The sequence below is a fragment of the Herpailurus yagouaroundi genome, unplaced genomic scaffold, assembly GCF_014898765.1.
Source record: "Herpailurus yagouaroundi ecotype Mexico unplaced genomic scaffold, PumYag 248, whole genome shotgun sequence".
Lineage (NCBI taxonomy): Eukaryota > Metazoa > Chordata > Mammalia > Carnivora > Felidae > Herpailurus > Herpailurus yagouaroundi.
In genome coordinates, this window is record NW_024412465.1 from 1,544,982 (window position 1) to 1,559,833 (window position 14,852).

At 41.1% G+C, this 14,852-nt stretch overlaps 1 long non-coding RNA gene across 1 annotated transcript; it reads right to left on the reverse strand.

Moving 5' to 3' along the window:
- Positions 1-12,383: 12,383 nt before the first annotated feature.
- On the reverse strand, positions 12,384-14,230 carry LOC121020208 (uncharacterized). The gene is made up of 3 exons (XR_005786014.1): positions 14,021-14,230; positions 13,882-13,897; positions 12,384-12,394 (listed from the first exon to the last, which is right to left on the reverse strand). It is a non-coding gene; the product is annotated as an uncharacterized LOC121020208 (long non-coding RNA).
- Between the last annotated feature and the right edge of the window lie 622 nt (positions 14,231-14,852).

A 14,852-nucleotide genomic window follows, 5' to 3' on the forward strand; every position in this document is an offset into this window, starting at 1 on the left:
GCGGCTATGACACTGACCTAGTGCTCTGGACAATGCGGTTGTCATTCGAGGCTCTTCCTGAAGGCCAGCCTAACGATGTGAGCCTCTCTGTTCTCCACCCTTTCCCCCAGCGTCCCCACTCTCACCACCTGCAGGAGCACCGTTTACATCATCTTTGTGACTGCCTTCTCTCCTTTGCCTTTTTTTTTTTTTTAATGGACAAGAGTCTGCGACTACTGCCGTGTCTCAAGAAAGCAACTAATTACACTGGTGTATATTCATCACGTTTTTACGTTTCCTGCTCTCCTTTTTATATCTTTAATTACATTTAAGCGTTTGAGGAATCCATTATGTATCGTAATCAAACATCATCTCGCGTTGCATCTATTCTAAAATGACGGTGCTATTTTTATCTGCTTAACCCCATCCTCTCTGGTTTCCACGGACGAGAGAGATGGTTCGGTGGATGGTCTGTAAATTCCTGCACAGCCCAGAGACATGAGCAGCCTGGGTAACCGTATCTGTTGTGTGGCAGAGAATAAGAGAGAAAGAGAGAAGACAGTCACAAGAGACAGGACATTGTAGACACACAAAACTCTTATCATCTTATAAGTCGCTTTCCCTCTTGAGCCAAAATGTATTCATTTACCAAAGGAATATAGGACGTATTTTGAAGTTGTTATGAGGGTTACATACATGGGGACTGAGAGCAGCTCAATACATGTTACCTTTCCTGTAAAAATAATGTGTGCAGCCTACTCTTCAAAGCAGGAACACCTCCAGAGCGACCTGGTTTCCTCCTTCCTTCCCTGATCCCAGAAGACCTAGCAGCGCCTTTGTAGATTTTTCAATGGATATGCTCTCTGGACATTTGGGGGCCAAACGGCTAACCAACTCTGCTCTACAGCAGAAAACATTAGCTACACACATCTCACCCTAGAACTCACCTTGACATAAGAAGGGTCGGGGGGTAACTGAACTGAAAATTAGGTTTAAAATTCCTTAAATATAAGAGGATTTGTAACAGAAGGGGTCTGCGTGGGCTTGGAAAACTCTGAAGCCTTCGTTTGTTTTTTAAAAAAATACATGTGTGGGGCGCCTGGGTGGCTCAGTCAGTTGAGCATCCGACTTCAGCTCAGGTCAAGATCTCACAGTTCGTTGGATCAAGCCCCACATCAGGCTCTGTGCTGACAAGTGCAGAGCCTGTTTGGGATTCTTTCTCTCTCTCTCTCTCTGCCCCTACCCAGCTCATGCACACTCAAAAATGAACATTAAAAAAAAAAAGATAAAAAGATACATGCGTACACAGGCGGTACAAAGGATTGTCACAAAGAGAAAGCATACTTACCTTCTTATAAAAAAGGAAGCATCCTCAGATGTTACTTGAGGAGCAAAATAGAGCTACCCATAAATGAGTTATAACCACTCAGGATAAATATAAGGCACATTTCTAGGAGACAAAGGGAGTGTCTACTTAGGTGGATAGAGTCTTGCAAAAGACCGAGAAACTCGAAGCACATTTTTTCCCCTGAAAAAAAATTCTCAACATTTCACAACTGGAGACACCACATTTCTGTGCATTTCTTTGCCTTCCATTTAGGTATTAGCAATAAGTATTGAGAAAAAAAATATACCTTCAGGATCCCCTTGATTTCGGTTTTCATTCTGTAGCCCTATATAGTTATTCCAGTCTGTGTTATAGCCAATACCACATGCTCCAACAGAGACAGAGAAAAACCCAAGACCTCTATCTGCTGATGGGAACACTGTTCTGAAGTTCAGCAGTATTGCTACCAAGAAAGACTTTTCCTATCGTGTAATGGAGCAAATCACTAGATTGGTTTTCGTCATTTGTCAAAACTTCAGATCTGAATAATGATATTCCATAGTATCATCAAGATGGTAGGCTGATAGGAACTAAACATGGAAATTTATAATATTTTTAAATTATATACATAGTTTTGACAGGAACGGATTTTTTTTTTAATTTTTTAAATGTGTATTCATTCTTGAGAGACAGAGAGAATGCGAGCAGGGGAGGAGCAGAGAGAGAGAGAGAAGGAGACACAGAATCCAAAACAGGCTCCAGGCTCTGAGCTGTCCGCACAGAGCCGAATGCGGGGCTTGAAACCACAAACCGTGAGATCATGACGTGAGCCGAAGTCAGATGCTCAACAGACTGAGCCACCCAGGAGCCCCAGGAACGGATGTTTACAAACAACAAAACTGGTTATGTATGTATGTACACGGAAAGGGGAGCTTTACAAAGTTCCCCATAAAATAATGAAATTATTGATTGAATGAGGAAATTTAGTGATGCATAAAGGAAGTCGTTACCACAAAGTCTTTCTGCTAACTTCAGACGTGTGCCTCATTTCATTACTACTAACGAAAAGGAAATAATAAAATAAAAAGCAAAATAATTAAGCTCTTATCCTTCTATTTCAATCTAGCTACAGCGATGACAATAAAGAACGAGAAGACCTGACACTGTTTCCGGTGAAGTTCTAAAACCGTGAGCTTGCAAAACTGAAATCGAGTGACCTTGTAAAAATGGGGCTCTCTGTGCTCAGCATGGGGAGTCTGGAATCCAATACAGTTGCACTGTATGAATGCTGATGCCCTCCCAATGGTCCATATTTTTGGCTCTGCAACCCACCACTGTGTTTCTTGGCGGACACAAGTTTATCAGTCTGAACAACCAGGAGGCCTTTTGGCTTTTAGGCAAATATTTGAACTGCAAGCGAGTGAATCTACAAATTGCAAATTATTGAACACTAGAAACAATACAGATTTACAGATCATCTTAACAGCTGTGGACTTCAGAAGTCCTTAACGGGCTTCCAAGATGTCAGCAAGGCTGTGGTCCTTTCTGAAGGCTCTGGCAGAACGTGTTTTCTGTTGACCAAATTCTTCGGTTGGCACCCCTTTCCTCTTCACAGCCAACAATGACCTCAAGAGTCCGCTTAGTGTCATCTCATCTGAACACTGACTCTGTCCTCTGTCCTCTGTCCCACACTGAAGGACCCTTCCAATTCTATTGGTCCACGTGGACCAAACCCAGGATAACCCCCTTATTTTAATGTCTGCGAATTGGCAGCCTTAATTCCACCTGCAGCTAGAATTCTGCTTTCCCATCGAAGGGGACGTAGTCATGTGTTTTGGGAATTATGAGACAGACGTCTTTGTGGGAAGCAGCATTCTTCTGCCCGAAATATAATTGACATAATCTAATTCCTATTATTTTACACATCTGAAACTCAAGCACATAGAGTTTATGTGGTTGAGCTTTGAGGAATAAAATTTAGAAATTACTCCTGGGGCGCCTGGGTGGCTCAGTCGGTTAAGCGGCCGACTTCAGCTCAGGTCATGATCTCGAGGTCCGTGAGTTCAAGCCCCGCGTTGGGCTCTGTGCTGACAGCTCAGAGCCTGGAGCCTGTTTCGGATTCTGTGTCTCCCTCTCTCTCTGACCCTCCCCCATTCATGCTCTGTCTCTCTCTGTCTCAAAAATAAATAAACGTTAAAAAAAATTTTTTTTAATAAAAATAAAAAAAAGAAATTACTCCTAAAACCACATAATTCTGTTTTATAACTATGCTTGTCTCCTATATTTGCCTAACTCTGATATATATTTCCACTATGATAATACTGTTAAATGCAATCTTCTGGGGTGCCTGAGTGAGTGGCTCAGTCGGTTGAGCGACTCTCTTGATTTCGGCTCAGATTACGATTTCAAGGCTCGTGGGTTCAAGCCCTGCATCGGGCCCCTCTCTGACAGTGTGGAGCCTGCTTGGGATTCTCTCTCCTCTCTCTCTCATCCTCTCCCGCCTCTCTCTTTCCAAATAAATTTTTCAAAAATTTAATAAAAAAATTTTTAAAGAAATCTAGTGTGCCGTTTGTAGAAACATTCTAAATGTGAAAACGTGGAGATCTCATGCACTTATTTTTTAGACCTCTAAGCATATAAATATTAACACTTATTAACTTGCTAAGTGAAATACATAAATACAACATAAACGCAACAAGACAAGGCATGTCACGGTACAACAATCTCTAAGGTTGAAGCACAGGACATGGTAAAACAGAAACCAGGATTTGATGAGACACTTGAAAACACGGTGAATAAACATTAACTTTCAATGTATTAACCAATAAATATGTATATCAATGCATTGTACTGTTTGGTTCTCTCTCTTTTTCTTTTTAAAATTTGGGCTGCACATGGCGCGCCTGCGTGGCTCGGGCAGTTAAGCATCTGGCTTTACCTCAGGTCATGATCTCGCAGCTCGTGAGTTCAACCCCCCACACTGGGCTCTGTGCTGACAGCTTGGGGCCTAGAGCCTATGTCCGTCTCCCTCTCTCTCTGCCTCTCCCCCGTTTGTGTTCTCTCTCTCAAAAAGAAATAAAAACATTTAAATTAATTAAATAATTTGGGCTGGACTATCCCATCTAGATCCTTTCAAAATTAGCATATATTGAATGATGACTTCATGTGACGAAGTCTTGTGGTTTCACTTGTTTTCATCACCCTAGGAAAGGTTATGGAGAAGCATTTTTCTCTCTTTCCTATAATCTGAAGTTGATCTTAGGTAATGCTATTTTTCTTTTTAGAACTCTGTATAAAAAATTAACATTCCAAGTATTTTACCAATGCATCTGCACAAAAAGAAGTTTACAAAAAAAAAAAAAAAACCTCTAAGCTGGAACAAAGTTTGATTTGTTGAAATATGTGATACTAAAATATGTCAAGGACAAAATTTGAAAGTACTCATCAATTAAGATAAAATGTCAATGGCGCTATTATAGTTGTGAATATTTATGAGGTGGATGACAAAGCATCCGAATATATTTGAAACGTACTTGCAAAATGTGTTTTAAAATGCGACAACACTGAACTGTTTGGGGAAACTTGATATGCTTTCCCAGCCTTTGACAGAATAAGTCAAAAGAACTAAATCAATGAAAATGCAGAGAATATATGCAATGTGATCAACAGTGTTAGTTAGCCAACGGAAATTACACTACGAGTCTAGAAGCGAAGGATGTTCTTTCTGTTTTGGCCAGTTGTATGCAGGTGGCCTCACAAAAAGGATCAGATGTGAGGTAATAAAGAATATTATGCTAACTTTTAAAAACAGAAATAATCTTGGGCTCCTGGGCGGCTCAGGCAGTTAACCGTCCAACTTTGGCTTAGGTCATGATCTCACGGTTCGTGAATTCATCCCCTGCATCGGGCTGTGTGCTGACAGCTCAGAGCCTGGAGTCTGCTTTGGATTCTGTATCTCCTTCTCTCTCTGCCCCTCCCCTGCTCATTCTCTCTCCCTCTCCCTCTCTGTCTCAAAAATAAATAAACATTAAAAAATTAAAAAAAAAACAATTCTGAAAACATTCTTTGACTGGAACACACACACACAATTTGCTAACAATATGGTAATAACAATACTCTCCTCACCATAAGGGCAGCAGCAAACCATGGGAAGAATATAATATGAGAAGAAGAGGAGTTTCAATTCCCTCAGAACACCCATAACCCATCAAAATCGCCCCCTTTTTCTTCAAAACGCTCACCTGAAATATCCTTTGACTTAAAAAAAAGTGTAAGTTTATTTATTTATTTTGAAAGAGAGTGGCTGAGCGGGGAAGGGCAGAAAGACAGGAGAAAGATTTCTAAGCAGGCTCCAGGCTTAGTGCACAGAGCCCAACACAGAGCTCAATCTCAGGACCTTGAGAGGACAACCTGAGCCGAAATCAAGTGTCAGTTGCTCAACTGACTGAGCCAGCCAGGGCCCCTATTTTTTAAACAAAAAAAAAAAAAAAATTGAGTAATGTCTACACCCAACATGGGCTCAAACTCATGACTACAAGATTAAAAGTTGCATGTTCTTCCAATGGAGCCAACCAGATGCCCCCCAGAATACCTTTAAAAAATTAGATTCTAGTTTATAGAATAGTTTCAGGTCCACAGTGACATTGAGCAGAAATGAGAGACTGTCCATACACCCCCTGCCTGCACACGTGCATAGCCTACCCCACTATCAACATCTCACACAAGAATGGTACCTTTGTTAAAATCCACAAACCTCCATTGACACGTTTTATGATCGAGAGTCCATGCTTTACAGTAGAATTCATTCTTGGTGCTGTATAACCTGTGGGTTTGGACAAATATGTTAATAACGTGTATCCACCATTACGGCATACATTATAGATTCACTGCCCTAAAAATCCTCTGTACTATGCTTATTCATACTACTTCCCTCCAACACCTGGCAACCAATGATCTTTTTACTGTCTCTTTAGCTGTGCTTTTTCCAGTGTCAGAGTTGGTATCACACAATAGGTAGCCTTTTGAGATCGGCTTCTATCACCTTCGCATTCCCTCCATATCTTTCCACAGCTTCATAGCTCATTTCATTGTAGCACTGAATAGTGTTCCATTATCTGGATGTGCGACAGTTTTCTATCCATTCACCTACTCAAGGACACCTTGGTTACTTCCAAGTTTTGGCACTGATGAATAAATCTTCTATAAACATCCACGTATAGGTTTCTGGGTGGACATAAGTTTTCAACTGCTTGGGATAAATACCAAGGAGCAGCACCGCTGGATCTTATGGTAAAAGTCAGTTCGGTTTTGTAAGAAACTGCCAAACGGTCTTCCAGACTGACCTTATCGTTTTGCGTTTCGATAAGCAACATATGAGAGTTCCTGGTCTTCCACATCCTCACCAGCATTTAGTGTTGTAAGCATTTTGGATTTTGACTATTCCAACATTTGTGTGTCTAGTGTTATTTAAATTTGCAAATTCCCTAATCACATCAGAAGTAGAACTTGTCATCATCCACTTATTTGCCATATGTATGTATACCTTTTCTGGTGAGCTGTCTCTTTATTTAGGTTTCTTGCCTATTTTTAAATCGAGTTATTTTCTTATTGTTGAGGGTTAAGACTTCTTTCTATATTTTGGATAACAGTCCTTTTCAGATGTGTCTTTTGCAAATATTTCTTCCAGTCTGTGGTTTGTCTTCTCATTCTCTTGATAGTACCTGTTGTAGAGCAGACCTTTTTCATTTTTTTGTTTCTTTCTTTTTTTTTTTACATTTATTTACTTTTGAGAGACAGAGTGAGACAGAGCATGAGTGGAGGAGGGACAGAGAGAGAAGGAGACACAGAATCTGAAGCAGGCTCCAGGCTCTGAGCAAGCATTCAGCTCAGAGCCCGATGCAGGTCTCGGACCCATGAACTGTGAAATCATGACCTGAGTCACAAACACCTAACCGAATGAGCCACCGAGGGGCCCCCGGACCTTTTTAATTTTTAATGCCGTGTTGGTTATCTGTTATTTCTTTCATAGACTGGTGTTGTACCTGAAATGTCATCGCAAAACCCCAGATCATCTCGATTTTTTCGAGATGTTGTTATCATCTAGATGTTTAGAGTTTCACATTTTACGTTTACATCTATGATGCACTTGAATTTTTTAAAGGATATAATGTCTGGACCGCCCAGCTGGCTCACTCACTAGAGCAAGTGACTCTGGATCTCGGGGTTTAAGTCTGAGCCCCACTTTGGGTGTAGAGATTACTTGAAAATAAAACCTTTAAAAAAATATAAAAAATAAAGAGTAGAAGGTCTATGGTCTAGATTCATGCTTTTGCATGTGGACATCCTGCTGTTCCAGGACCACTTGTTGAAAAGACTCTCTTTTGCCCTGTATTTCCTTTGTTCCTCGGTCAAAGATCAGTTGACTGTGTTCATGGGGGTCTGTTTCTCAGCTGCCTGTTTTGTTCCATTCACCCATTTGTCTAGTCTTTGGCTAATACCACACTGTCTTGATGATGGAGTATCTTTTTATTCATGTGCTTACTGACAAACCTATTGGCTCATCCCTCAACCTTCTCTGTCTTATTCAATAATGCATCCATAAATAAATATTTTGAAATACTTACATTGGATAAGTTGGGTTCGAGGGGAAAATATCAATTGCCTTCATCTCACTCAGAAGCATAATGTGACAGGGAAAAGATGGACATGTCAGACAGTGGCCATTGGTGGTCCTGGTGACCAGAAATGGCTGAATATTGAAGCATATGGTCTTTGGCCCAAAGTATACTTAGAGGCAAGTTCATATTCAAAAAGTTTTACACATTGAGCTAACAAACAAAACCAACAATACATTCACTAGTCATTCAACTTAGTTATAAAAGGGAAGAGAAAAGTGAACAAAACTGAAAAAGCACAGCAAACTAAACATAGATTAAATGGCAACTAATGGGGCACCTGGGTGTCTGTCGGTTCAGTGTCCAACTTCGGCTCAGGTCATGATCTCCTGGGTCCACAGCTTCTGCCCTGCATCAAGCTCACTGCTGTCAGCACAGAGCCCACTTTGGATCCCATCCCCCTCTCTTTGCTGTTCCCCTGCTCGCACTCTCTCAAAACCAAATTAAAAAAAAATTTTTTTTTGATGGCATCTAATGAGTTAGGAACAATGTGAATCTAAAATAGATAAAAAATTGGCAAATTAACAGAAAGGACAGTTGAAGACATAACCTATCTTTCCTGCTTTTGACAGATTAAAAGGCAAAAATAAACAAGGAAAATGAATAATTACATAAGGTTGAATTAATTGCTACATATCAAATGGTGTGGCTCCAGATCTATTTATTAAATAGCTGATTTCTGCAATTTAATCAATCTAATGACAAATTATTAAAAACCAATTCTTTGAAGGCAGTTGATTGCTTTTGAACATACTCCATTTATCAATTTCCCAAAATCATTCTCAAGGAATATTCACCTTAAATATAGTAAATGAATTTGAATTAATTAATTTGAATTAATTTTCCCTATTAATTCCATCCCAACAAGCATTGTTTACCTCAACCACAGCATATAAACAGTGATTTTAGTGACCATTTTAAAAAATATTTATTTCTCTTTGAGAGACAGAGAGAGAGAGAGAGAGAGAGAGAAAGAGAGAGAGAGAGACAGAGCGTGAGAGGGGAGGGGCAGAGAGAGAGGGAGATACAGAATCCGAAGCAGGCTCCATATTTACTTTTGAGAGAGAGAGAGGCAGAGACAGAGACAGAGCGTGAGCTGAGCAGGGGCAGAGAGAGAGGGAGACACAGAATCTGAAACAGGCTCCAGGTTCTGAGCTGTCAGCACAGAGCCCAACTTGGAGCTTGAACTCACCAACTCAAGAGATCACGACCGGAGTTGAGGTCGGGCGCTCAACGACTGAGCCACCCAGGCACCCGGTGACCATTTTCTTAAACCTAGTACTAATATAGGTGCTCAGAAAAGACATCACTGGGGGGATGGGGGCTGGCTGGCTGGGGAGGGGGGAACCTGGCTGGCTGAGTCAGTGGAGCATGCAACTCTTAATCTCAGGGTTATAGGTTTGAACCCCGCGTTGGGTGTTAAGATTACTTAAAAATAAAAGCTTTACCAAAAAAAGTCATTACCCTTAGGGCCTAATCTGGGTTGAAAAGGGCTACGTGGATTCACTTTTCGTGCATATATAAATGAAGTCATATTAAAACAACAGAAGGTTTTCTTCTCTGAAAATGCAGTTTTCTTCTCTGAAAATGAGGTCAAGCATTATTTATCATGTAAACTATTGCATTTTCAGACATATTTATTCAAAGTCTTTACAGTCCTGGGGCTCCTGGGTGACTCAGTTGGTTAAGCGTCCAACTTCAGCTCATGTCATGAACTCATGGTTCATGGGTTTGTTTAAGCCCTGCGTTGGGCTCTGTGCTGATAGCTCAGAGCCTGGAACCTGCTTCAGATTCTGTGTCTCCCTCTCTGTCTCTGCCCTCCCCTGCTCACACTCTGTCTCTCTCTCAAGAATAAATAAACATTAAAATAATAATAAAATAAAATCTTTCCAGTACTTCTAACAATTGTACTTCCAGAAACTGTAAAGATTCTCAGATGAATATACAAAATGCCTATTGAGGGATTTAGAATAATTTCCTTATAATAATAAAAAACCTTGAAGCAAGCTAACAGATAAAAGGGATGCTTATAAAATAGCCATTGACCTGATGCATATGTAATGAGGCAGAAACTGCTCATATTCACAATCACCTCATCCATCCCTGTGGGGCAGGTGTGACTATCTCCGCTTCCCACAGAAAGTACCAGAGGGGGGAGCCTTTCACAGTGGATAAGAAATGTGCACCTTGACGGGGCGCCTGGGTGGCGCAGTCGGTTAAGCGTCCGACTTCAGCCAGGTCACGATCTCGCGGTCCGTGAGTTCGAGCCCCGCGTCGGGCTCTGGGCTGATGGCTCAGAGCCTGGAGCCTGTTTCCGATTCTGTGTCTCCCTCTCTCTCTGCCCCTCCCCCGTTCATGCTCTGTCTCTCTCTGTCCCAAAAATAAATAAACGTTGAAAAAAAATAAAGAAAAAAGAAATGTGCATCTTGATACAAAGCAAAGTAAGAAGCTGAGACTCTGAATTCCAGGCTCCATAACTTCATCTCTAACTTCATCACTTTCTCTACCATCAAAGTGAGAATAAGAAAACACAGCAGACAATGAAGACTATACTATGAGGCCACCTGAAATCTACGTAGGCAGACAGCATCTGTACAGAAAAGCACAAGAAACATTTTTGCAGAGAACTATCAAATGTCACGTGGGCTTTGTGTCATGACTGTTTCTCCCTCCCTTTCCTATATGTGCAGCCTAATTTTCCTACTATAAATATGTTCATCACATATAAATAAAATATCAATCATTTATATATATATATATATATATATATATATATATATATAAAACTTCACAAAAAGGAAAGAAAACAATGATTATCAATAAGCCCCAGAGTATTAGTCTTTGATTTAATTACTAAAAGAAACAAAACTCTGTAAAAGATAATGAAAAAGCAGGACAAAAAAGGCACAAAGTTGGACGCGAGAAACTGAATATGGCAGACACACAGAAAAGAAATTAAGGATTTATAAGGCAACACGATGTGCCAATATGTGCAGACAAATTGGAAAATTTTAGAGAAATGTAGAATATCCATGGAAAATATAAATTACCAAAATTAAATCAGGGAGTCTAAGGGGAAGTTGGAAATCTGTGTAAATCCATAAAAGAAAAAGAGGGAAAGAAAAGGGGAAAAAAAACAGTAAATAATAATCAAGATTCTGGGATCACAAAGATTTACTTATGAGTTTCTACAGGCTCAAACAACAAAATAAAATTATTCACACACTACACAATGGGTATCTGTTGAATTATCAGAGGCTTGCATGATTCGGATGGGAATATGTGATGAATACAGGGAAGGGAAAGCATGGCACACATCGGGACATCTAACTCTCAAAAACTTCCTTTTAAATCCCTTCAGAAAGCTAAAATGTGGAAGAATTACAAATGGAGCCCCACTGGTTGGCAAGAGTGAGAACAGAGCAGGAGAAAGAAGGCAGAGTAGTAAGCAGAACTCTGCTCCTATTCTCACTGCTTGGCAAAACTCCAGTACTCATTAAAAGCACCTCATCTTGTATTCTGCACCTGCCCTCGTGCAGAATAGAGCTGGAGAAAAACTTGGAACCTAGCAGAATGGTGTCTTCAAACACAGGATCGTTAACCTCCGGTGGGCTTTCCCAAGGGCATCGACTTACCTCCACTGATAGAAATTGGTTTTCTACTAGAACCATCTGAGCAGTTTTAAAGAATGATGATGTTTGGGTCACACCCCAAAGTATTCTGATGGAATAGGTCTTGAGCACGGTCCCGGGCATCCAGATATTTTAAATCTTCCTGGTTGGATCCAGTGTACAAATTTGAAAACAACTGGGTTAGAAATCACTGAGAGATTGTGCGGATGCTGGTTCCTTCAGTGAAGGACAAGTTGGCGATAACTAAATTAACTCCCAGGTTGTCACGACGCTGCTGGTCTGCAGAACACGCTCTGAATGGCAGGGATCTAGAACCTTCCTTCTCCTCTCTCCTCAAAAGACCGTTTGTCCAATGCCCCATACATTCTCCCCATCCTTGCCTGCAGGTCATGACCTTCATGTTTCACTGGGAAAGCACAAGCCATCAATACGTTCCAGTCTACCCACCTACCCCTCGTAAAGCCCACACGTTTCACCCTCCCCTCTGGGACCTCAGTCCACCCCCGGCACCCATCCAGTGAAAGAGGCCCCACTTGGATTTCTCAGGGACCTCCATGGTTCTCCCTCTCTTCTCTGTGATCGTTAGTCGGTCACACTGAACTAGATTAATCAAATCAGCAGTGAGTGATTACTCAGCTGTCAAGCCTCGCCCCCATGCAAAGGAACAGTAAAAATAATTTTCTTCTTATCCCCATTTCCTTTTTCAGGAACTGTCCCATTGTTCTCTCCTGATGAGAGAACATGTTGGAAAAAAATTGTTTGACTTTGACATCTTCCGATCTCTACCTTACTTTCTTCTTTAACACAAGGAAGGTGTCTGCACACCTCTGCAATGACAATGGGATTTTTTTGAGGTCACCAGTAACCTTCACACTGCTGCATACAATGCTAACCCCAGTCCTCAGCCACTTGGACTTACTATGTCATTTAAACACATTTCTAATTCCAGTTAGTTACCGTACAGTGTTATATTAGTTTCAAGTGTCTGATACACTGATTCAGCACATCACCTGGTGCTCATCACAAGTGCATTCCTTAATTCCCATCACCTACATCACCTGTCCCCTCAGTCTGGACTTCCTATGTCTTTTGACACAATCCTCACTGTCTCCACCTTGGAAACCTTTCATCATATGAACACCTCGCTCTCCCATTCTGTCCCTCCCTAGGTCCCTTGCTGTTTCTTCCCAAGCTCCTTTGTCTGTTTCCCTTGTGTACACAACGTTTCAGCTCTGCAGTGGCCCAGGCTTGGTCTTCAGATGTTTCTGTTTGCTTGTCTACACGTGCTCCCATCAAGATCTCATCTAGCAGAATGGCTTCACACTTCACCTCTGCTGATAAAATTTCTATCTCAAGTTTGTAGGTCTCCCCTGAACGCCAGATCGACACATTCAGCTCTCCCTGAACAGCTCTACACAGGTGCCTAAAATCCATCCCAGTCTTTCCCCCCAGCTTTTTAAAGATATGATTGACCTATAACTTTGTATAAATTTAAGGAGTACAATGTGATGCTGTGCCCTACTTATAAAATGTGAAATGATTACCACAGTAGAGTTAGCTAACATCTCCATTGCTTCACAGAATTGCCATTTCTTTTTAGTGGTCATTACACTTAAGATCTACTCTCAGCAACTTTCAAATATACAATGCAGTGTTGCTAACTTGTTAACTAAAATCACCACGGAGTACATCAGATCCCAAGAACGTATTTATCTTATTACTGGAAGTTTGTACCCTATGACCAACATCTCCCCATTTCCCCATACCCCATCATCCAGAAACCACCCTTTATTTTCTGTTTCTATGAGTTTGGCTTCCACAGATAAGGGAAGTCATACAGTATTGGTCTTTCTGCGTCTGACCTACTTCACCCAGCATAATGCCCTCACGTTCCATCCATGTTGTCCTAAGTGGCTTATCCAGGAGAAAGAAGGGAATACTCATCTTAATGAGTCAAAATCTGAAGATCTCAGCACATCTTCTCCAATGCCATAACCAAAAAAAAAAAAAAAAAAAAAAAAGCAAAGATCCCTATTTCCCTTGGTGTCTTCTCCAACTTTGTGGGGAATAAGGTTAGGAATTCCCTGGGCTTGTACCAATGGGTTAACAAGGCATCTTTCCTTTTGCCAATCAGCTCTGCTCTGGACAGCTTCAACCACAGTGCAGCTGTCTATAGCCCTATATACCTGTTTACCTAATTTGGTCCTTCCGTCCTGTGAAAGCAGCTTTCTGCTATCATACTAAATTGGGGGGTGTGTTCACCCTGAACGCCTAATCTTGCTTACCTAATATACCTTTATATTGGGGACCTTTGTCCCCCTCTCTATTCTGGGAACTTTGCCCCTCCCTCTCTATCCTGGGGGCCTAGGCCCCTCCCTACTGTATTCTGGGGGTCTTATCTTGTTTACCCAGGCTTGGGTGAGAGCACCCTATGGCTTTGTAATTCTTTATGCCTTGTTAACCCATTGGTACAAGCCCGGGGAATTCCTAAACTTATTCCCCACACAACGTAATGTCAACTCTTCAGACAAAGCATAAGGTGTTATCTTGGAGCTCTGTTCATCCTTCAGAGCCTCCTGTTTCATGAGGTCCTATAGCATTCATCTTCCAAGTACAATCAGAATCTGACGACTTCTTCCTTCATGACCCCCTTCCCTGACTTCTTATTACTCTTCCCGTCTTGCTCATTCCACTCTTTCCCAGGGGCCACATAAAGCCCTTTTCTGATCCGTGAACATTTAAATCCCCTTGAAGGCATGGACTTCTCCTCACAAGGCTCTTCCTCAGATAGGCACATGGCTTTCTTCTTCCTGACCTCTCTGGTTCTCCAGTGCCTACTATAGGAGGCAGTAATATTTTTCATCAAGCTTTTCATATTAAGAAAACCAAAACCATTATTGGCAATATGAAGTACATTTTCAAAATGGGGAGATAAACACTTTGCTGGATATTGAGACAAACTCTTTTAGAAAAATGCCTCCCAAACTTAAATATGCATATGAAACACCTGGGGATCCCGTAAAAAAAAAATTCTAATTCAGATTCAGTACCTCTAGAGACCTGACCAAGGATTTGCATTTCTAAGAGGCTCCTAAGCAATGTCCACAGTGCAGCAGTTCTGTGGGCCACAATGTGAATATCTAGTCCTTAGGAATGATTTTTTGGGCTTTGTAAATTGAAAAGTACAGAAATGAAGAAACAAGAAAAAGATATCGTCTTGTGTTCTTCCTACTCCTGATT